At 37.5% G+C, this 22,011-nt stretch overlaps 1 long non-coding RNA gene and 1 pseudogene across 2 annotated transcripts; one reads left to right on the top strand and one right to left on the bottom strand.

The window, feature by feature from the left end:
- The first annotated feature begins 10,230 nt into the window (after positions 1-10,230).
- On the top strand, positions 10,231-13,958 carry LOC148187254 (uncharacterized). Its single transcript, XR_015778859.1, has 3 exons — positions 10,231-10,365; positions 13,171-13,252; positions 13,866-13,958. It is a non-coding gene; the product is annotated as an uncharacterized LOC148187254 (long non-coding RNA).
- A 3,164-nt stretch (positions 13,959-17,122) lies between these two features.
- Positions 17,123-20,651, bottom strand: LOC148187253 (uncharacterized; annotated as a pseudogene). Its single transcript, XR_015778930.1, has 6 exons — positions 20,585-20,651; positions 20,285-20,355; positions 19,369-19,677; positions 18,713-19,056; positions 18,306-18,440; positions 17,123-17,785 (listed from the first exon to the last, which is right to left on the bottom strand). The product of XR_015778930.1 is annotated as an uncharacterized LOC148187253 (transcript).
- Positions 20,652-22,011: the final 1,360 nt, after the last annotated feature.

Below are 22,011 nucleotides of genomic sequence, written 5' to 3'. Positions count from 1 at the left end.
CCCCCCCAACATGAACACTATTAATTACCAGCAGGTCGACACTTAAATCCCCAGATCCACTTTGTTTGAACCAATCTAACAGCAAGAAATAACATTACGTTTTTGAGCCCCAGTTGGAAAAAATGATGCCAAAGTTAGTTTTATTTATGTACAAAACTGTGGAGATCAACAAAATAATAAAAAAAAAAAGTTTAAAAAGAATCAATGATTTTGAAATTGTACTTTACAGTTAAGGACTTTTTATATATTAACAGTATATTTTTATATATTATATTTTAACAGCTATTTCACAAATACAGTGTGCTTGAATCACATTCAGAGTGATATCTCCAATGTCTCCCATGCTCTCTCGCACACTATATTCAAAACTGTCACATTTAACAACTGCATAAGGTTAATGGAATGTGGCTGCTTTTACTCACATTATGGATCAAGTAGAAAATCTTGTGGAAATGTTACTAAGTCCTGTGTGGGTAGACTGCAAGAGAGACTTATATGGAAAAATGACTCTAGGTTCTTTGAATCATAAATTGGCAGAACTGTTATGGACTTAAGTCTGACGAGGTTATGTTTTGTCTTTACTTATAGATGCACATGTGTGTGTATTCTTGTATTTCTCCAATGCTGACAAAGTCTACACACAAGGATAAAAGGTGCACAGTTTGTGTATATACAGTCCCCGTGTGGTTTGTTTATAGGGATTTTTTGTGTACATCTCTGGAAGCCCCTTTATCCTCCTGATGTTTTCTTTGGCCCTATGAAGGGATGAAGCTTTGATAGAGCTTTGCTTTGATTCTCATTAAAAGGGGATTTAGAAAGAGACAGTCACTGATCTTGAGACACCCACAGGATGACCTCAGAGATGTTCAGCTCTCAGAGGAGCAATAAATTCACGATGGTGGTCCCGAATAGGATGTTGGAAAAAAAATGGCACCCATGCTGCTACATTGAGGGGTTCACTGTCGTCAGGGCTTTTGGAAAGTGCGCAAAATCAGTTCAACATGCAAAGAAATGTATTTATTCCAAAAAAGATAATGTGAAGAAGACAACCAGGGATCTACCTGACACAATAGATTTGACCATGTCAGACAGTTTCCAGCAGTAAATTTACTTGTTTTTATTTCAAGTTCCCTGCCTCGCCCTTAACTTAAATAGTAAACAGATTCACTTGAACAAAGTACAAGTGGCAAGCCCGTTATGCTGAGATGAAATATAATGAGCTTGGAAATTGTGTCAATAACATGCCACTCTTGTTTCAAAGTTTGTGCCAGTTGGGTCAGACTGTGACAGAATCCTTATTGCTAAAGATGCACAAAAAAGTAGAAGTTTAGTTTTACCGTCAATATTTCATTATGATGAATTTGTTAAAGATGTACAGAATATACATTCCATGTAACACAGTGAAAGAATTTCCTCTGAGGTCTTTTGTTTGTTCTAAAAAGGTTCAAGTGGCCACCATCCACTCACGAAAGAGAGCTTGCTATAGTATCTGTTGGTTTTCAAACATATGCAACAAATCTCTGCCCTCTCAAGTCTGTCGAAATAAATTTGGATGTAAAAAGCAAACAGATGGCGTATGTTTAAGAGACATGTCTGCTCTCACTAAAACCTGGCTCTGGATGAGGTAAATGGAACTGAAGCGATGACAGATCGGGGCAATGGATGAATTTTTATATAAACTACATTACAATAATACATCTTTCTTAAAGGTCCAGAATGTAGGATTTTGGGGGAATTATTGGCAGAAATTGAATATATTATAAGAAGTACTTTTTCTTTTGTGTGTTACTACCTGAAAATAAGTATTCTTGTGTTTTTGTCACCTTAGAATGAGATGTTTATATCCCCATAGGAAGAAGGTCCTTATCCACAGAGCCGGCCACATTGCATTACCATATTTCTATAGTGGCCCAGAATGGACAAATCAAACACTGGCTCATTGTAGGGCTGTTCTCCTTCTCCTGATTTAACATTTTAGCACTAACATTTGTAGTTAGCAGCCCATCTGTGACAAGCAGCATTGGAAAAACATTTTTTGAAAGATTATTTTTTTTGCCTGTATCACCGACTAGCTGACAGAGAGACTGACAGAAAGGCGGAGTGATAGAGAATGGGGAAGACACACAGCAAAGGGCCACAGGTTGGAGTCAAACCTGAGCTGCTGCAAAGTACTTTGCCTACATAGAGCACACACTCTACCTTGTGACCGAGAGGTCACCACAAAACATTGATTTTTATTTTTTTTTTAACAAATAATTGCTTTTATTTAGTGTTTTTACCAGTGTATATCACTGGGTTCTTTTGTTTTGGAGAGGAAGAGACTTCATATTTATTGGCTCTTGCAAAACTTTCTGAATGATCATAACCAGACGTTTATGCTTGGCACATAAGAGAAGTTTTAGCTCATTGCAATCTGCAGTCATTGCTATTATGCCACTAAATTCTACACACATTTCCCTTAGAGGACTCTTTGCCAATTTTGCCAATTTTATTTTGATTAAATAGCAGAATTACCCTTTCAATTTATTTCTATTTCATCTTTGTTTCTATCATTTAATTCTTGAAATTAATAAAATAATAAATAACTTTCTACTAACAATAGTTACCTAAACAGTGATTTGCCAGAAGCTGCTCTTTTTCATGACCTATTTTCTGAACAATTTCGCAACTAAAACGTTAAACAATGTCAACCACTGCACTAAAGGTATGCTGGGGAGTTGAACCTTTAACAGTACCTCAAATTAAAACACTTAAGAAAAAGAAATTAGAGACATTTAGAGAGAAAGGGACAGGAGACAGAGAAATGTTAATTGGACAAACCACAGCAAGCCAAGCAAAACAGTGAAATCTAAACAGATGTCATCAACTTTAAACTAATCTTGTCTTTTTTCTGTCTCCTTGTTTTTCTTCCTCTTTTCTCAGTCATCCCAACCATTGGACATTCTCTTTTATATTTTCTTCTTTTCATTTCTTCCTGTCTGCACTTTTAAACACTCTTTTGAGTGTTTGAAAGCACACACATTCCTAAACATTTTTCTTTACATACTATTTCTCTCTGACAATACCCTTACACGAAGTAGCTACGCGTTTCAGCGGATACCATAGTGACTGTATGAAAAGTCCCCCAGCAGTTGGCACTACAGGACAAACACCGCATATACAAGTGCCAGTTCTCTCCCCCTCTCTCTTTATTTCTCTCTATTTCCCCTTTGTGTCTTTCATCCTTCCCAGACATCTTTAAGTGAGTGAAAAGGGGCTTTATTTCCCAAAACAGCTCAGTCTGGACCTCATGAAGCAAGCGGGCTGGAGATACAATCGTCTGAGAGTCTAAGTATAGAGCAAACGGTCATAATTCTATCAGAGAGACAGAGAGAGGCGGGTTCAGCCTGTCGACCTGCATTATTTGTGTTGCTGACTTTGGCCATACAGTATGCATCTCACAAACTCTTAGAGGTCAGACTCTCTAAAATTGCTGTTTTATGAAACCAATTTTGACCAATTCCACTGCCATCTCTCAGTGTCACAGCATTTTTTTTCTTCGTATCCCTCTGAGGCTCGCAGGCATAAACAGCTTTCAGCGAGAGGTCAGCACACGAGGGCAGCCAGAGGCCTGGGACCATTGGGTTATGGACTGGTGTCTGTAGCTAACATGCAGCCAAAATCAAAACAGATTTCTGACCAAATAAAACACTGTGGTCATTTTTACAAAAACATAATGCCACATAAAATATGAGCTGCACTACATCGTTTGGTTTCAGCGGGGCATGTTTCAGAGGCAGCTATACTTTAAAAGGGATATTTGGTTTTATTTTGTCAGTTGTTGTAACGCGACTCCAGAAGATTAAACTGATCATTACATTGCCTGTATTGGATTGGTACTAATCTGGTCAGGCTAGCAGTTACTTCAAAATACTACACTGAAATACTGGCCGTAACTCTTGTATCACATATCGCTGCTGTTGGGCGCAAACCTTCTGTCTCAAAAATTTCTACTTTTCAGGAATTAGGAAAAATGCTGTGTTTTTAAAAGGTTCCAATGGAAATTGTAAAATCAACTGATAGACATGGAGGGGGACCGATAGCATTCATTTATGAAAAAAAGAAAATAGTGAAATGTGGAGATACGAGGTTGGTGGCCAACAACGACGATATCAAGTATGACATCCACTATGCCAGTGTGAATAATATAAAACATTTTTATGTACATTTCTATTCTTTACATCTTTGAAATTTGTAATACAGCATGTTAAGAGTTTTATTTTAAGGGATCACAGTTTTTATTTTAACCCCAACTTTATTTGAAATGTCACTTCCCATAATTTTGAAGCGGGTTGTTTTATCTTTAGTGATGGCCTTGGTAAAATAGAAGATTTGAGTCCCAAAACAGAGCTCAGAAGAGTGAATATTGGACTCACATCCCCCCAGTTGGTCAGAAATGTGACTTTGAATGAATTATAATATTCTCTACATCAACTTTAAAACTGATGGCATGTCAATGCTGGGTTCACAATTTGCAAAATAAGTCTGTAAAACATGAGGAAAAAAAGTCACAACCCACGATGTGAACAGTCCATTAAAAAGAAGTACGCTGAGAACACCAAAACCATCCGCTCACACACTCTGAGTTCACAGTAATCCACCCCTGTGTAAATGATAGGGATCGTGTAATTATAGTTGTGTTAATATGACATAATGTTCGATCCACCCACAAATGTGCAGGGGTTTTTTCTTCAGACCGCCTGGATGAAAGCATGCAGCTACGCCATGTCACCGGCAAACATGAGCTCATCTCCGCATCCAGACTTATGACTCAAACTTGGAGCTTAAAAGCCGATTAATGTGCATTTGAGAGTGAAGATTTCATGCTCTTCTTCCAGTTCACCACGTTAAATTGAATTTTGCAGCTAGGAGACTCCATTAACCTACTTGGAGTAAAAAGTAGGTGAGACTCACAGCACCGTGAACGCCTGGATTGTGTCACACAGGTTGTCAAATAAGAAATGTATCAAATTAACTTTAAAGTGCTTTGTTTTAATCTGAATACAAAACCCTATTTGAAAATGCCGTTTGACTTTTGTTTGTAACTTTTGGACAGAAAGTCAGAGGTTTTCTCTAGGATTCAATAACCAGTTTTTTGAACTATCATTAAATTGCCATTGTAGACCCTGCCCCGAGGAGCTGGCAGCCACCCAGCCAACAGAATTTCATTAATATTGATTACTGTCGAGGCAGAGGTTTAATGTTACCTCATCTTAATGTTATTTCAGAGGCCATCCCACCCCACCAAGAAAAATATCTTCAAGGAAGAACACTTGAAACTTAATTTTAATGTTGCCTCTTGTTTCTCTGGTGAAATTGTTTGAAAGTACAGATGAGTAGCATGTTGACATCTGGCAAAAAGGGGGTTCACAATGATGAGAAATGACTTCAGATGTCAAAGTGTGGGTCTTGTCAAAACTTGGCTAAGATAAAGGATTAGATAAAGACAAATATAACAGGTTAGGCATTAACTAAAGTGCAGGGACAAGAGTTCACAAGTAATAGGGTCAGTGGTTCATGCAACTTTGTCTTCTTTATCTTTGTGTGAAATAATTTGTAAGAAATGAAAACACTAAATAACATCACACAAGGACAAAGACTGTAAAAGATATTTTTGTAAAAAAGAAAAAGAAAAAACAACACAAGATTGTATGTGCGCAATGTGTCATTGCTTCAGCTGTAGTAAATTAGACATTCTAACAACTGACATTATCATATTTATATATTTACACAATACGCACATCACTCTGGTGCAAACTCACTCAGATCCTTGGCAGCAAATGTAGTGAGTGGGAGCAGGATCTGTGATCCAGATGCACCGATTCACTCTGCTGTTGATTGATGCTTTGGAGAAAAAGCATAGAAAGTCTCCTTGTGTTACTGTCTTTCTCCCTCAAGTCATATTCACTTCAAAAGGTGATTCACTGGCAAAATACACCACTCAACAATACTGAAGGGAAGGTGATATATATAGGATTCGATCATCTGAAAAGAGTGCCATCCATCAAAGCAAGAACAGAATGAGAGCAAATCTGAGAAGAAGGTGACAATTCATAAGTCTGGGATCAGGCCAGCAGATGTGTTGCAAAACATCTGAGTGACAAAATCTGAATAGGATGAACTCAAATGACAGAGCAGTGATATTACTGTGTTTTATTCTCACACACACTCATGTAACGAATACATTTACAAACATGTATTTACATCCAATAGCACAGGAACCCTCTTTGCATTTTCACATGCACGGGCATAAACTTATTCAAGATAACTAATGGACCTGAAAGAGGCTTCAGTTTAACAGCTGGTGCCAAGCGGAAGCCAAAATCAAAGTGCCAAAAACAGCAGTTTCTTGAATGGCCACCTGAGGCTGGGTCAAGGAATACATCAATCCCCATAAACCCCCAGGTTAAAATGCCTCGTTTTACAGCAGAAATAAACATGTTTACAGCCTGGTACAAAAATCTGTTTTGGTCTCAAAGCTGATTTCCCAGTTCATGACAACTGTACTAGAGCAGAACTAAGGGTGTGGCTGCCATTGTTCCCTTAGAAGTCAGATCCACACGTGCTCCTCCACAGCTCCAGCCTGTCGCCCAAATATGGTCACCTTTGGTTCCAAAAAGCCAAGATGGTGACAGCCAAGATGCTGAACTCAAGGCTTCAGAATGGTAATCCACAAGCCCATGGGTGACGCTGCGGTAACTTCATGTCTTATTTTTACAGTCTATGATGCAGGTGCTACTCAATGGAGGCACTGATGGCTTTAATTCTGCTACCTGTCAGCATACCGCTCTACCCTAATGACATACAAGAGTCTGTTACCAGCATGCATCTCTGTCAGGACTGAGACATGATGATGACAAGACTGTGAACTATGAAAATACAATTTAAAAGACAAAAAAAAGAGAACAAGAAACAAAAATTAAAATTAATCATGTGCAACTCCAGATGTTCAATATTATCCCTTTAAACACTGAAAGAACCAGAAAATGTCCGTTGTGGAAGCTCTCAGTTCTCATAAAGACACCATGCTGTTTACAAAAAGCCACTGACATTGGTTCAATTACTGAAAATTAGAGTGTAATCGATATTATATCTAATTTTTCCTCCTCAATCATCCAGTCAAGCCTCAACTATGAGAAAATAAGTCAAACAGGAAGCTAAAACAGTCCTCTGTGCTGGTTTGGCGATTGAAAAAGCAGAGCATTTTCCACAGCTAAGACCAAACAATCAAAACAACAACTTGAAGCCCATAATTAGGCAGAAAAATGCTTCAAATAGCCCAGAAATGGATGCTACTATTCCTTAGCACCAGCCAAGCATCTTGGTCTGTGCTATTATATGTAAGTGAGCACATTGTTGGCTTAAATTGGTCAACACAGCTTGAAAATTGATCTATTAGAGCCTGTGGCTGCTGGAAGAAATGCATTGGTGCGTGCATTTGAGCAATCAAATCCATACACAACAGAAATTTCGCTAATGCTAAGCCCAGACATCCCCATGTAACACCACCAGCCAATATTTATAATGGTAGGAAAATCATAATGTTTGAGCCCAAAAATCCTAAAATTCTATTCTTGACTTTATCGACTTTTCAAGACTGAAATAAAAAAGAGCTTTCCACCACAGCTCACACAGTTTTATGAATCAAAACACAAGTGGGCTACTGTTGGCAATTTGTTCTAATTTCAAATCGGCTCATAAAGGAAATGTAGGGCAAACATATCTACGTCAGTTACCTCACCACTCTTGCTGTAGTTTAATGGTTGAGCCAAGCTTTTATGGTGTCCCATCATACATCTGACACAGCAACTCGGCGCAGCAGTTCCCACAGATGAAGGCCAGGGAGAGGCCTGCCTGCCAAATGACAGCACTTGTTTGCTTGGCATCTCCATGGTTTCAGTGGCTGGGGCTTAAAAGAGGCAAGTGTGTATGGTTGCGTGTGTGGTGATTGAGCATGTTTTTCTTTTGGGCATGCACGTGCATCTATTTACTTACATGAACATGCATATATTTGGTGCATGTGTTTTTCTGCGTGCATTTTCAAACTTGTGTGGGCTCGTCTAAATGACTATCCCATTTGGCCTACTGAGCTACATAATGTCTCTGTTCCTGTTGTGAACCACGAGACCGTTTGGGACATGAATTCATTCACTGGCTCTCTGAAATCCCAATGACACAATACTTTCCGGCAGGTTCTGTTTGTGCGTCAAAGTAGTTCCCTTTTTGGACGGAGACTACACTGGACCTATTGTGTTCTGCACTGACATGAATGCTTACTTGACTGTTTTATTCATTTTGCGATTCAGGCTGGGTAATGAGCGTAAAAAGTTATAATGGGTGGCAAAGCTTTGAGGCTGGTTGTGGCAACATTTCAAATTAGATTTTTAAGCAGTGTTTTTGACAAACTTAATTAATGTTTAATGTCAGGAATAATTTCTGTTTATTTCATTAAAGGCAGTAATGACTCCAAGGCTGTTTTCATCATTAATTTTTTATTACGTTTTGTACTAACAGGCATTTCCCCCTTTAAGTGCCTCTTAGATGGGCGTGTCAGGGTGTTCACCTACTTACTTACACCAAGGAGCCTTTGTTGGGAGATAAGAGCCTTCATTGTCTGAGCGGCCCTGAGAATTTGACTGGGATGAAGCCGGTTGTTGCTCAGTCCAAAAAATGAATAATGTTGCCACAATGCTCACAGACCTTGACCCTCCTTTATCTTATTTCCAGCTGAGGAGAAACTAATTGCTACTGTGTTCCGAGTGGAAAACCAGTGGAGGGTTGGGAGAGGTTTGGTCTATTTTGATTGGTGGAGAAGTTTCCGATAAGGAAGATTGACAGCATTAGGAAACATTTTGCCATAACCTTGGCTTCTGAAGCGCATATTGTAGTAAGAAAGAATTCGATGGTATCTGCTGACCAATTGCTGCACCTTGACCTGTGATGTCATTCATGTGTGATGGGCCAATCAGCAGGCAGGGACTGTTGAGAGGTTGCCATGATAACAAAACAACAAGGATGACCCTGAGAAGTAACATCTCTGAAGGAAGGTTAACCAGTGCATCCACTATTGTTTCAACAGCAGTGTGAAAATATGCCGTTGGTGAACATTTGTCCCGGTGTGTTCTGCGTAGGCATTTTTATGAGTTCAGTACAATAGATTTGAATGTTACAGAATCATCATACAGAACAATTGATGGTGTGTGACACAAGTCAGAAGTGAGAATTATTTTACAATGCAGTTCATCAGGTTTCAGTGCAGAGACGCAGCTCAGATGCAAATCATCTCACTCCGTCCTTCTTCTTCAAATCTCTCCATCCAGTGCCTCATCCAAACGTAATGTTTTCCTGTTATTCTTTCCGCCATTTCTGTGCAAACTGTGGGATAATTGTGATCATTAATGTTATCAATATGACGGCATTATAATTAACAAATTGAAGGTGTTTGGTAGTAGCTGTTGTGGCTGTCATTTAAAGCTTGGTACTCAACAGTTTGCTGTTTTTACACATTTTCAAATTCAAGCTCAAAAGCGTTCGCCTTATAGATTAAAGCTGGGCCGAATCTACACAGTACGTATCGTTAATCATGTTGGGCTAAGTTATATATTGGGACTGTCAAATTTTTTTTTAAATCTGTAAAAATATCATAATATGGATAATTTAAAGACCTGTTAGGGCCACATTTTAGGTTAAGTTATAGCTATATCTTACATTATTTAAAAAACAAAACAAAAAACAACAAAACTGCATCAACATGTCAGACTAAGTGATGCTGGCTTATTTAATGGAATTTTCTTCTTCTTTAATGTAAAAACACTGAAGATTGGGAATTAAATCAACTTTATGATTTCTAATCTACCTTTGGTATTTTTGTTCAGTGCTTACTTGTGCAACAATAATGTAGCCAGAGGTTTTGTGGTAAAATATATCAATGTAGGGGTTTTATATAGACCTATGTGATTATTATTATATCATTTTATTTGTGATTAATTCAGCTATATTCCTGCAGAACCCATGTCTCCATGGCTGTTGGGAGAAGTTTGCCTTTTGGTTAGATTTGGGTAAAAATAAAACGATTCCTGTCAGAAAGGGCAAACGTTTCGGTTTTGATGCCGCCCCCCCTCACCACCCCATAATCATTTCTCCGCCCCTGGCACGCGACACACCTGAAGCAGGCCGGATGTTATTGTCCTCGCGACTTCCTGCAGTGAATCCAGGATGTAAGGGTGGCATGGCGGCCAGCTAAGAAGACAAAACATGTTCAACCAAATATAGAATTGTGGAGTTACTCGAAGGAATATGCTCCGTCCTCACTCCCAATCTAAGAGGGTAAGACATGTCGGAGTAATATTGACCGATAGTAGGTTTAACTGTTATGTGTCTGAATTTGAAATTCGCTTCTTAGTCCTGCTGTTAAAACTAATAACATATGTTTTACTAACATAAATTTAGGGGAAAACCCTATTTCGGCTTCGGGCCCCTGGTACCCCAAGCGAAGGGATGAAGTCCCTGCTCCACCCAGGAAAGGGCTCCCGCGGCTGGGCTTCGGAGGCCGCCCCGGCCGTAGGCCCTGAAGGCCTGTGTTTTCAAAAGCTGGGCTTCTGATTTAGCGAATGCAAAGTTAGCTACTGAAAAAAAGAACATAACGTAACTTAAAATGGCGAAAATTTATCGGAAAATCCAAGCGTTTTGTGAATTGATAAATTCAGTTTAGCAGAGAAAGCGCAGGTGTAATAAATTACATGATTAAGTTTGCAATCCAGGTAGCTGTTGTGCAGGATTCATTGGTAAACAGACCATTATTAGTGCTATTGTACACACCTGTGCAATGATAAGTCAACGTGTTAAAAAATGAGTCATAGAGGAAGACACCGGCCGCTGAGCAACTGCTCAGAAAATGATGTAATAATGTCATGGTTATAATGTCAAACCAGCCATTTGTAGTGTTGCAGTATGCCTAATAATACAGGTTGTGCTCACAACGTGGAGGAACTTAGCAGCCACGTGCATAAATATGCCACAACTGCATTTTCATATAAGTTTGAAAAACTTGTCCTCCAAGTGCTCCTGCATATACACAGCACACAGTTTATAATACTGTATATACAGTAGTTGCACAAGCTTGCAAAATGTTGCCATACAACAGCGTCATCTCAACTGTCAAAGTATTGACTTTCTACATGTGTGGAATGTTTAGTTTACATTTTGGAAATGAGGCACATGATATGGCCTGTTTCCAACAGATGCCAAAGTGAAAACATCTCCTAAAGTAATGTATTTTGAATGTATTTTGGTTAAATAATTTGATTTCTTTCCAGAGATTTATGCTATTTTACCTTGACACAAATTATTAAGTGGTATATCTTACTATAAGAAAAGGTATTGTACTTTTTTTTCTTGCTCACTGAATGTGGGTTAGTACATTAATGCTTGGATTGTGTTCCACTCTCTCATCTGGCTGCCTGCCAGGCCTATACAGTAAAATCCTGAGCCTGAATGGAGGATAAAAGCTGCAGCTGTGGAAGCAGCAGGCAGTCAGACAAAAGTAAATGGAGTCATTCTCCAAATCAAGGCCAAGTCATTGGACTGCTGGAGTTGTAACCCAATTATTCCCAGGCCACATGTTCTCAAAGCAGGGGTGTCAGGCAGAGGGGGAAGCCCTCCTACTTTCTCCTGCAGTCAGTCACCCCATAAAAACACAGAGGGGTAGAAAGGGCGGGTGGAAGGGATATAGCGTAGGGAAAGGGAAAGTGTTATTCCATATGACCTAAGTGTAAAGTTAGCTTCGAATGCTGTGGCTGTGGTTTTTGTAGTATGATGCTTATGGAAAGACAGATGACTGAAGATTGCAGTATGCAACGGGAATCTCCCTTTGGAAACACGCGACTGCAGATTTGACAGCAAACCCTTGATATCTGAGATACTGAGACTGAGAGAGATGATGGGATGTAAGGTGGTGTGAATGAAAATCAAATATCTGTTGTTGTTTTGTCAGTATTTTATTATTACAAGAACTTTAATAGATTAGCAACAAACCCTTTTCAAATATATGAACACTGAGTAAGATTTAGAGGGATTTAGTGATTTGCATCACTGAAAACTTTTGGTTAAAATTTCTTCAGTGTCCAAGATTTTACAGAGATTATCTGCAGACGTCTATTCCTTCGAATACAAACAGACTAGGTGATTAAAACAGGTAAAAAAAAAAACTAGATTAAGTAGTTTAATGTTAAAATTTAGTGTTTCTCCAACGTGTTTGGCAAGTGGCCCCTTGTTTAGCACCTGATAATATGTGCCTACTTTTTTTCTCTGATAATTTAATACGGTATTTGATATGCGTATATCTGATCTAGACGTTCATGAAGTTTTTATCAGGAGCAGAAATATTGGCAGAGGTCTCTTCCCCTCCAAAACAAATGTACCCAATGACTTAAACTGGTAAAAACACCAAATAAAGCAGTTTCACATTAAAAAATCTTTTTTTTCCTCCACCACTTGTATTGCTAAAGTACGGTGGCTGGCACAAAAACGTGTATAGCCATATCTAGAGCCACTGTTTGTTTTTTCTCATCTTGGCTTCTGTAGAAACATGACGATATCCTTGGACGAGAATCTTGATATAAATGGCTCATTCTAAGATAACAAAAACGCAACCATTATTATTATTATTATTATTATTATTATTATTTATATTCCATTTCTGTCAATATCCCCCTTAAATCCTACTCATAAGGTAACTCCATATATAAGGATTGATGGATGATGTAATACAAGTTTATAAAAGGGCAGCCCACATTTTGTGTGTGTAATTGCAATTAAAAGTAAGGCATTAAAAAGCAGATTTGGAGTGACACTTCAAAAGAGAGCATGTCAATAATGAAGTGAAAGTGACTGCGGGCTCAACATATACTCTGCAGTCTTTTTTAGCCTCCCAATCGACTCCTGTGCTCCAGAGGAGTATAGCTGTTCCAGCGGAGTAGAAGGATGTGGTTTGCACTACAGTGTATTTATAGTGGAGAGTAATTAATGATGTGAGAGTGAGTAGTTTTTACAGGGAACCACACTCAGAGTTAACAGTCCTAACCCATTAAACCCTGGTAAACCTTCCTCGTCCTCTCCCTCTCTCTTCCTCAGTTACTCCATCTACCCAAAGAGTGACAGACACTTTCCTCCATGAAGCTGAAGGAATCAGGGATTTCTTCACAGTGCAATTGTGGTAAGTTGTTTATTCTAGCGATGACTAAGTGGTTTGATGACATGTCATTGTTGTATGATAAAGAAAGCAGACCAAGAAAGTGATGCAAGAAACTTTTTCTGAAAACCTTAAAACACAACTGATCTGATCCGTTAAAATTAGATTTAAGCAGATACCTAAAGACACCTGGAAGACTCTGGCTCAGGTTATCCTCTGAATGTCAGCACACTTCCATGTAGAGTATATAGGGAGAGGTGTGCAAATAAGAAAATCTGGCGTAAAAAGGAAATTTGAAAACTGGATCAAATAAATGATACCATGAAAGAGAGGAAAGTGTTCAGTTATCAATGAATTGTTAATCTTATTAATGGAGTTTAAGAAAAGAAAAATGTAATTTTTTTTATGACATAAGCCATTCATTTGGCTCCCTCTAGTGGCCAATACATAAACATGTTTTATTCTTCAGGTAACCTCAGAGTAGGATCTGTTTCCAGCTTTCTCCCATTAGTAGGTCAAAGCATACCATAATCACAGAGCCATTTTAGATAGTACTATAATATGTTAAGTCAAAACCCATCCTGCTACAGTGATTTACAAGCACATTTTCAACTCTAATTCTTTTTTTCTCTTACAGGTCACTAAAATACTAGAGAAGGAGGTCAAGGAGGCAACATGGGAATCCACAACCTGCCTAAGTCCAATGCCAGAGAGGGGATTCATAGAGCAAGTAAGTGTATTGATAAACGTGCAGCAGGCAACAGCAGGGCATATATCCCATGCAGAGCAACAGGCAGGACAGGTAGTTCAGTTATTAGCCTACAAGCAGACAAAGCAGCTGAATGATAGAGGTTAGTAATATTCAAAAGTACATGTGGAGTTAGAAGTACTAACTCTGTGGAAGTGCTAAAAATTGCCCTTTAATGACAGATACACTGTAAGTTGTTTGTCACTGTCTAAAACAGCCAATATAAATATCAAAAGAAAAATCACAAGACTGAAGGTTGAGGTCTGGTTAGAGTTTAAGCTACTAAAAGGGCTTGTTTCAGGTGAGGAGAGACTTTCCATTACTAGAGACAGTAAACAGCAGTTTGTTAACTTCACAATTGGACTGTGAGAGACAAGCCCTCTGAAGTGGCAATATGATGAATTGTAATATAAATATTTATAACATAAATATGTTCTCAGAATAATTGAAAAAATGTCAAAAAGGATTATATTTCTACCCAAATGTTTAATCAAAATTATTTCTACAAGAGGCTTTCTAAACATAGAACACATATTAGGACTAGGCTGAACAATACAACACACCTCTGTGCTGTCTTATTGCAGAAATTTACACACACATTTATACAATACTTGATCAGTAATTTAATCACAGCACATTTAACTTTGAATGCTGTCGAAGCCACTTTAACCCTCCGCATAATCCGCATACCGGTTTGAACATTCTTCTTTTGCTTTAGTTGTTTTAGAGAGAGTCAGTGTTGTTTGCATGTTGCCACAATTCATATCTAAGTTTGTCCAGTGAGCTTTAAAAAAACAAATCCGAGCAAATGTTTGCACAGTTTGTCCAAATGTTTTGGGAATCATGCAATCATTCCACCAAAGATAGAAATCAGAAAAATGAGAACGACAAGGTCTGTCATGGCAGCAGTGTTTTGCAGCACGTTGTTGCCTCCATGTGGTCAAGATAAGAAACAGTCTGTCAATTGATACAAGTCTTAATGTTCTTTTTGTGTACAGTACCCCTTTGCTGCAGTTATTACAGGTCATACGTTCTGCAATTTATTGAAGCGCGTGAGGTTAGGAAGCTACCATTATTTGAAGTGGTAGGAACAAAGCCTTTCATTTCAAGTGATGAACCAAAGTCATTTAAAGCAAAACACTTTCAACCTCCTATTCAGGTTATATGGTCACCTTCAATAAAACAGTTGGCTGTATTTTCCCACATTATATTTGGCCTTAGTTTGCATGGTAAAACACAAAAGAAACACAACTCTGTGAAAGTTAAATACATACATACATACAGTAAGCTTCATTGCATAATTTAATGCTTCATGAAGAAATAAAACTGTTTCACGTATTGCTTGTGTAAGGTCACTTGCTAATTGGTCCTAAAAAGTTTGTAGAGGAAATTTTACCACAGCTATTCAGTGTATACGGATTCACAGTTTTGGACTCATTTAGTCTTTTTGTCATTTTGTTTGTGCACTCTTTTAACTGACTTGTAACATCAGTAATGTAGCGTCCTTTATGCTTGAGTTTTGTTTGAGTTTTGATCTCTACGCCATTCTGTAGTTCACAGTTTAGTATGCAGGTTTAATGTTCATCATTTTGCCAGAACTCTTGATGATTGCGTAGATTGACATCATGTTTTAAAAAACATCTTAATAAACATTAAATCTGGACAAAGTGAGATAAGACTTTATTGGAAAGACAATATAGCTTATACATTGATTTACCATCTCCATATTTAAATTACAAATCATAGCTCTCTAAAAGCTATAAAAAATTATGCAAATTCAAGTTTTTTTGCTCACTTTAAAACTGTAATATTCACATTTATAACTGCCACATTGAAACTTTTTGTCTTCTTCGGGACTGTGACCTCTGAATTTGTCTGTCAGACTGCTGTGTCTTCTTGATGTTTAGTGTCATGAAAGTCAAGGAAGTGGTTACTGTCAGCTACGCATTGTCTGTGAACAATTTCCACCATCACATTTTGTTTGTTTGTTTTTTTATCTACTATTTATAGAGTATACAGTTTACTATCGCTTCCAGGAAAGAGGTACCAAAAAAAGTTGCCTCTCTCTCACTTTGTCTCTCTCTGTGGTCATAAGTAAAAGCTGACTGTGGTCCAGGGGAATATATCTTTGTCATTAATTCAATTTTTGGTTACTATAGGACAGAGAAAATAGATTTCGTAAGTGTAGATTTTACTCGTGGATTTACTATGTGCCATTCTTTGAATACAAAATACAGCGAGCACTTTCACCTTGACTTCTGTGATACTTCATGTAGTTGTGGTGGTTTCTCACTTGACTTGAGCAGTTCAGTGAAACTGGGTTTGAGTTTACCTTTTTTTTTGAGTTACCTTTTCAAGCTGTGACTTGATGCTCGATGCATGACTCTGTCAAGTGTGCCATGAGCTTTCATTTACTGTTTGAACTATTTAGTTTGAACAATAAATTAGTTTCATTCTTGATATGTCTCACAGAAGAGACTCGGCTCACCTCTGCTGTAAACACAGATTGTCATAATTGTTCAGAGTAAAGCAAATCTTGTGCTTGTATCACAAAGCAAGGTTAGTGTGTTAGTTGCCTCTGGGTTTTACTCAGGCTTTCTGGTTTTCTCCAGACTAGCTAACTCATGCTGTATGGATAAACTGTGCTGCAGCAGGTTTATTTTATAGGATTACATCAAGAGCAATACCAAAGCTAAAGCTGATTGTCTGTATCTCGTGCTAAAAAAATGATTTGGTCTAATATTTTTTTTTCTCATCCTGTTTCTCCTGGTCTAACAACATGAGAGAGGGAGGTGTGGGGAGAGGACATCTGTCCTCTACAGCTCTGTATTGTCTCATATTCACTAAGCCGTGGCCACTCGTCACTGATCCAGTCAAATGTGGATTTGATAAATGTCTCTGTTAATTATACCCACCCAGATACCATGTCACATGGTATCTGGGTGAAAAATGTCACATGGTGGAAGCTGAAGTACACACTAATATACCATTTCACTTCATAAAACAGATGCAACTGCCAGCTTAAGGTTTTTATTGTCGGATCACTAATTAGCATATGCAACAATAAAGTCCAATGTAAAATAAAAGACTCAAATCAGGGAAACCATGAAAAAAATGTAGTATCCATATTTATTTATTTCAAAAATACATCTTTTTTTTTTAAATGTCATGACAATTAAAGTACTCACATAAATGCATAAATGCTTAGAAAAAAAATTAGCATTATTTTTTATGGTGAAATATTGATATGGTGACATATGGTATGCAAATTAAAATTATTTTATCTTAAAGATTAGATTAAAAGATATATTTATACTTATGTTAATTAAAAATAAAAACTCAAGATGCTAAAAAGTTACAAAGCGCATTTTTGAAAATAGAAAATACACAAAAGCATTGTTAAATTTAAGCAAAGAGTACATAAAGGCAACCATAACAAACCTTTAAAACCTTTTAAATGGTAGCTTAGTAATGAAGTAGTAGTAAGAAGCACTGTTTTTGGTATAGTCTATCGTCCAATATACTGTAGATACGTTAAATAATGTCACACGACTTCTTACTGCTGTAGGTCTCCTAACGTACATCACGCTGTTCATGTTTACTTACTGCATAGTGAAAGATATGGATGCTACCTTGGAAATTGTTTCTCTTTTCATAACTGTTTGAATTACTGAAGTCAATGATTTCACAGGGTTTTTAGGGTGAGACCGTGAGAGAAAATTCAGCTGAATCTTTATTCTTGTTGGATCTGGTTTTCCTTGTGTTCTTCACTTTAACATCTGAGTAGATAACTTCATCTTCAGTGTTTCCTGAAAGAAGTAGGTAGTCCAACACATATCAATATTATAGGATGTTATTGTTGTGCTGAATGATTTAAAAAATGTCAAGTATTCATTTTGGTTAAAATGTGCTGAAAGGGCAGTATAGTTCCCATGGTGACGGAAGGAAGACGGAGAGTCTGTCCACATTTAACTGATTAAATGTATAAACACTACCTGTTCTCCCAGTTTCTGCCCAATATACAAACTAAACTAGCATTTTTATTCTGGCAAAACTGAGTTTTTAACTCTAAAATGACCACCAGAGAATGTAAGTCTTAACACGTCAGCCTGGTATTTTGGTGTTTACAGGGTAAATAGAGCTTTTGAAATAAGTGATGTAAGACCTCGTCTACACATGGACATTTTTGAAAATGCATATTTTCTCTGGCCTCTACAAAGGTAACTCAGAAATGCCAACATGGACACTGTTATGTGGAAACTGTGTTTTAAAATTTAGGTGACCTAATGTAGACAAATTCAGAAACATGGGAGAACACCTGTCTCTTACCTTCATTAACAGTTGTGGATCTTTCCTGACGACAATGTTTTATTCCAAGAAACACAGCCAGAGGCAGAGTAGCCAGAAGGAGAGCAGCACCTGCTATCAAAGCCACAGTGACAGCATGGAAGTGACAAACGGAATCTGGCAAACAAAAATAAATATTAACCCAAATTTAATGTTGAATTAATGCAGATTTGTAACTGTGAGGACTACCAAAAACCTTTTTAAATATGTCTGATTCATTCTTGTCTTCCATCTGAGCTATTTGCTATTGACTAATAGATAAAACAAAAGTGTAAAGGACAACCCATTAATAAATTATCAAAATCATGAAATTGCAATGAGGAGAAAATATCAATCAAATGAATAAAGAAAACACAAATGGAATTGAATCATGTCTTGAAATACACTACCTTTACAGCTTGTAAGGGAGATTACTGTCTCTTCATCGCTAATATTATTTCGAACATTACACTTCAAGTTTCCAATCAGTTGACCGTGTAAGCTGATGTTAACATTTGAAACAATTGTTTCATCTTGTTCAGCTGTTATCCCAGTCGGTGACTGTGTGACTGCCGTCGAGCCGCTCAGGGATCGCCTGTGGCCTCTAGTTTGTGTCAGTGAATAACCGTCCAAAGTCAAAATGAACTCCACTCCATCTCCCTCAGAGGAGCAGCTGATGTTCATCTGTTCAGGTGACAAACAGATCTGAGACACAGCTGGCTTTGACACTGGAGCTGGAAGACAAAGGAGTATTGTGTGTATTCAAAAATGGCAACTAACCACTTGCACTACACGGTTAAAAAAATGTGATAATGGATAGATTTATAAAGATGTAACTTATCAAAATGTACGGCATTGCGTGTTAGTATTCAACATAAAACTTTTGCACCAAGGTAACACACTTCGGTGTGTCAATAAGATTTGATAGAATAACTAAATATCTAACTACTTTATCTAATTCCCATCAGTCTCTCTTAATGTCAGTCTCTTAAATCTTTTAGATAGATAGCATTTCCACATTTCTTAATTTTTAAGTTTTAGTCCTACCTTGTATTTTTAGATGCATTTGACATTTTTCAGTAAAACACCATTAAATCCAAATTCTTCCAACACGATAACATCCAGAGTGTCTTTTTCATTGCGTCCTAGTCTTGAACATTGTTCCATCGGTGAAGAGTTGAGGCTTGTCTAAAATATTCCCCATCTTGAGTCACTGTTTTGTTTTTGACTTTTCTGAAAATGATATATTTATTATCCTTTATCAAAGTAATATCTGTATTTGCTTTATTTGGCAGATGAAAAATCAGCAGCTGTCCCACTGCTCCAAAACACAGCTGATCTGCAGTAGATTTAGATATATGGCATTCCATAGACCCTAATAAAAACAATGCAAACAAACAATTAAGGCAAAAGAAACTTAAACAATTTGCTACTGTAAATTGCTTTGTATCATAAATGCAAATCCTACACATCAATTTTTTTTTTGTTGTAGACAGCAACTATTCAATATGTAGATTTACTTGTGAATATGTTTTAATATATAGGGCGATAGGGAGATAGTGCGGATCAGGTCTGCTTATCCGAAGATATGTGATTTAATCCCCAGCTCCGTCAGTCTGCATGTCAAAATATCCTTAGGCAAAATACTGAACCATAAATTGTGTGTGTGTGAATGTGTCACTGTGTAGCAGGTGACACCTTGTATGTTAACCTCAGCCAAAAGTGTATGAGTGCGTGTGTGAATGGTGCTTTTATTTCTGTTACAATGTTGTTAATTCATCATGCAGGTAATAGAAGAGTTAAATTTCTTGATTAGGGTTTCAGTCATGTAGAAACTGACAAAACAACCTGTCCTAGATTAATTAAAACCCATAATGTAATTCAAAGGCTGTTTTGGGTTACTTTGCATCAGTAAATCTTGATTGTGGTTAATGCACAGCTCAACACACCACTTAACACAAAACACTATTAACTGCACTTACCCTGAAGTTTACCTTTTGCCAGAGCTGCTGGCACCAGAGCTGTGATGATCATGTAGATGAAAATCATTTTTCTGTTAAAAAAAATATTTTAAGACACAAATAATTTCATTGTACCACAAATTGAAAGATATTATGTTGCATGGTTTTTAGTTTAAATTAAAAACACACCTAACATAATAAGCATTATGATAATTACACGTGGTTTATGCATGAGCATAAACATAATGTGTGAAATTGTAAAAAATCATGCAATGAGTAAAAACAATTATGCATTTTCATACACTCACTCATATCACTCACAGCCTTTATAATAGTGATGTCCTCTTCGTGACTTGTTGACTGAAGTGTGTGCACTGGCAGGGGGCTGTTTTTTCTTGTCCTTTTTGTTTTTGTATGTGGAGAGAATTGCGGAAGAAGCTATAAGCACTCACTACAGTGCGACTGAAACACTTAGCTGCTCCTTTTTTACTTGCTATTTCATTACAGTTTAATTACAAAATTACTAACCTTGTAGTAATTAAATGAACACCGCTGACATATATATGTTGTTTTTCAGACAGAATTTCACGTCTGAATTTTGCATTTTGTGAGCTGTTATATCGATCAAACTAGGCTGTCTATGCAATAGAAAGACACAAATTCTTTTGAAATTTGTACTATATTTTCATTTTTGCTTAAGAGGTAGAAAACCTACAACTAGGTAGAATGCACTGCACCATACCAGACCAATAAATGCTTCTTGTAGCAGGTGACATGTGAACTTGTGTGTTTGACACAATGGTGTAGACGGCTGGGAATAGGGCTGGGAGATATGGCTTTAAAACAATATTGCCAATATTACCTTTAACTGTGGGGATTCATTCACTGTGAGCAGGCAACAAACAAACAGCTAATCATTTCATATGTTACCATCATCATATATTTGGAAGTCACTCTGATGCTCCATGGTCACAAAATGTGACTAAATCATCACGATTGGAGCTATGCAGATACAAACACACGCCTCACCTGCTCAAACTACCGCCACTACCACTCATTTAAGTTCATTGTTACTGCAGTGCCCTTAAACGTGATTCACTGCAAGCTGGAGACAAACCCAACACCTCCAGTTGATATATAAATAGTATTTGCAAATCGCACTAGTGAGTCACAAAATTTGACTAAATAGTCATGGGCCCTGCAAAAGCCCTACTTTGTGTGTGTGTCTGTGAAAGGTGAAGAGCCGTAGAAGAGAGAGAGAACCAAAAAGCTGGTAGCTTATGAAAATGACTCACCTTTGTACTCCATATATGTAACAGTCATTTTATACATTGCACGTGGAACAGGCCGGGATACCTTGAGTAGACTTGCCTTATTGTTCACCCCGAGCTGGAAACAAACAGCCGTGTATTACAGATAAACAGTATGCTAACACATGTTTCTGAGAACATTAGAGGCAAAATATAGGCAACTCAGTAACAAAATCTGGGTTTATATTTGATTAACACTGCTTAGTCTTACAATTTAAGCTCAGTTTTTCAGCCTGTGTTTTCACTATGCAGCATGACACCCACTTCCTGTTCACAAACTCACAGTAGATGATTAGTCAAAGAAAACAGGGCCTCTACTGCTGACCTTGTAGACACTTCATGGACCTTGTATAATTGAAAAAATTTGATCAAAGCATGAATCATATTGACACATAATGCTAAAATGTATTATCCCCATCTTAATAACATCATTTAACA

Source organism: Plectropomus leopardus, chromosome 15 (genome assembly GCF_026936395.1).
Source record: "Plectropomus leopardus strain MGB_pleo_1.0 chromosome 15, ASM2693639v1, whole genome shotgun sequence".
NCBI classification, from domain to species: Eukaryota; Metazoa; Chordata; class Actinopteri; order Perciformes; family Serranidae; genus Plectropomus; species Plectropomus leopardus.
The sequence above is the reverse complement of the archived record's forward strand: the minus strand, read 5'-3'. Positions and strand labels throughout refer to the sequence as shown.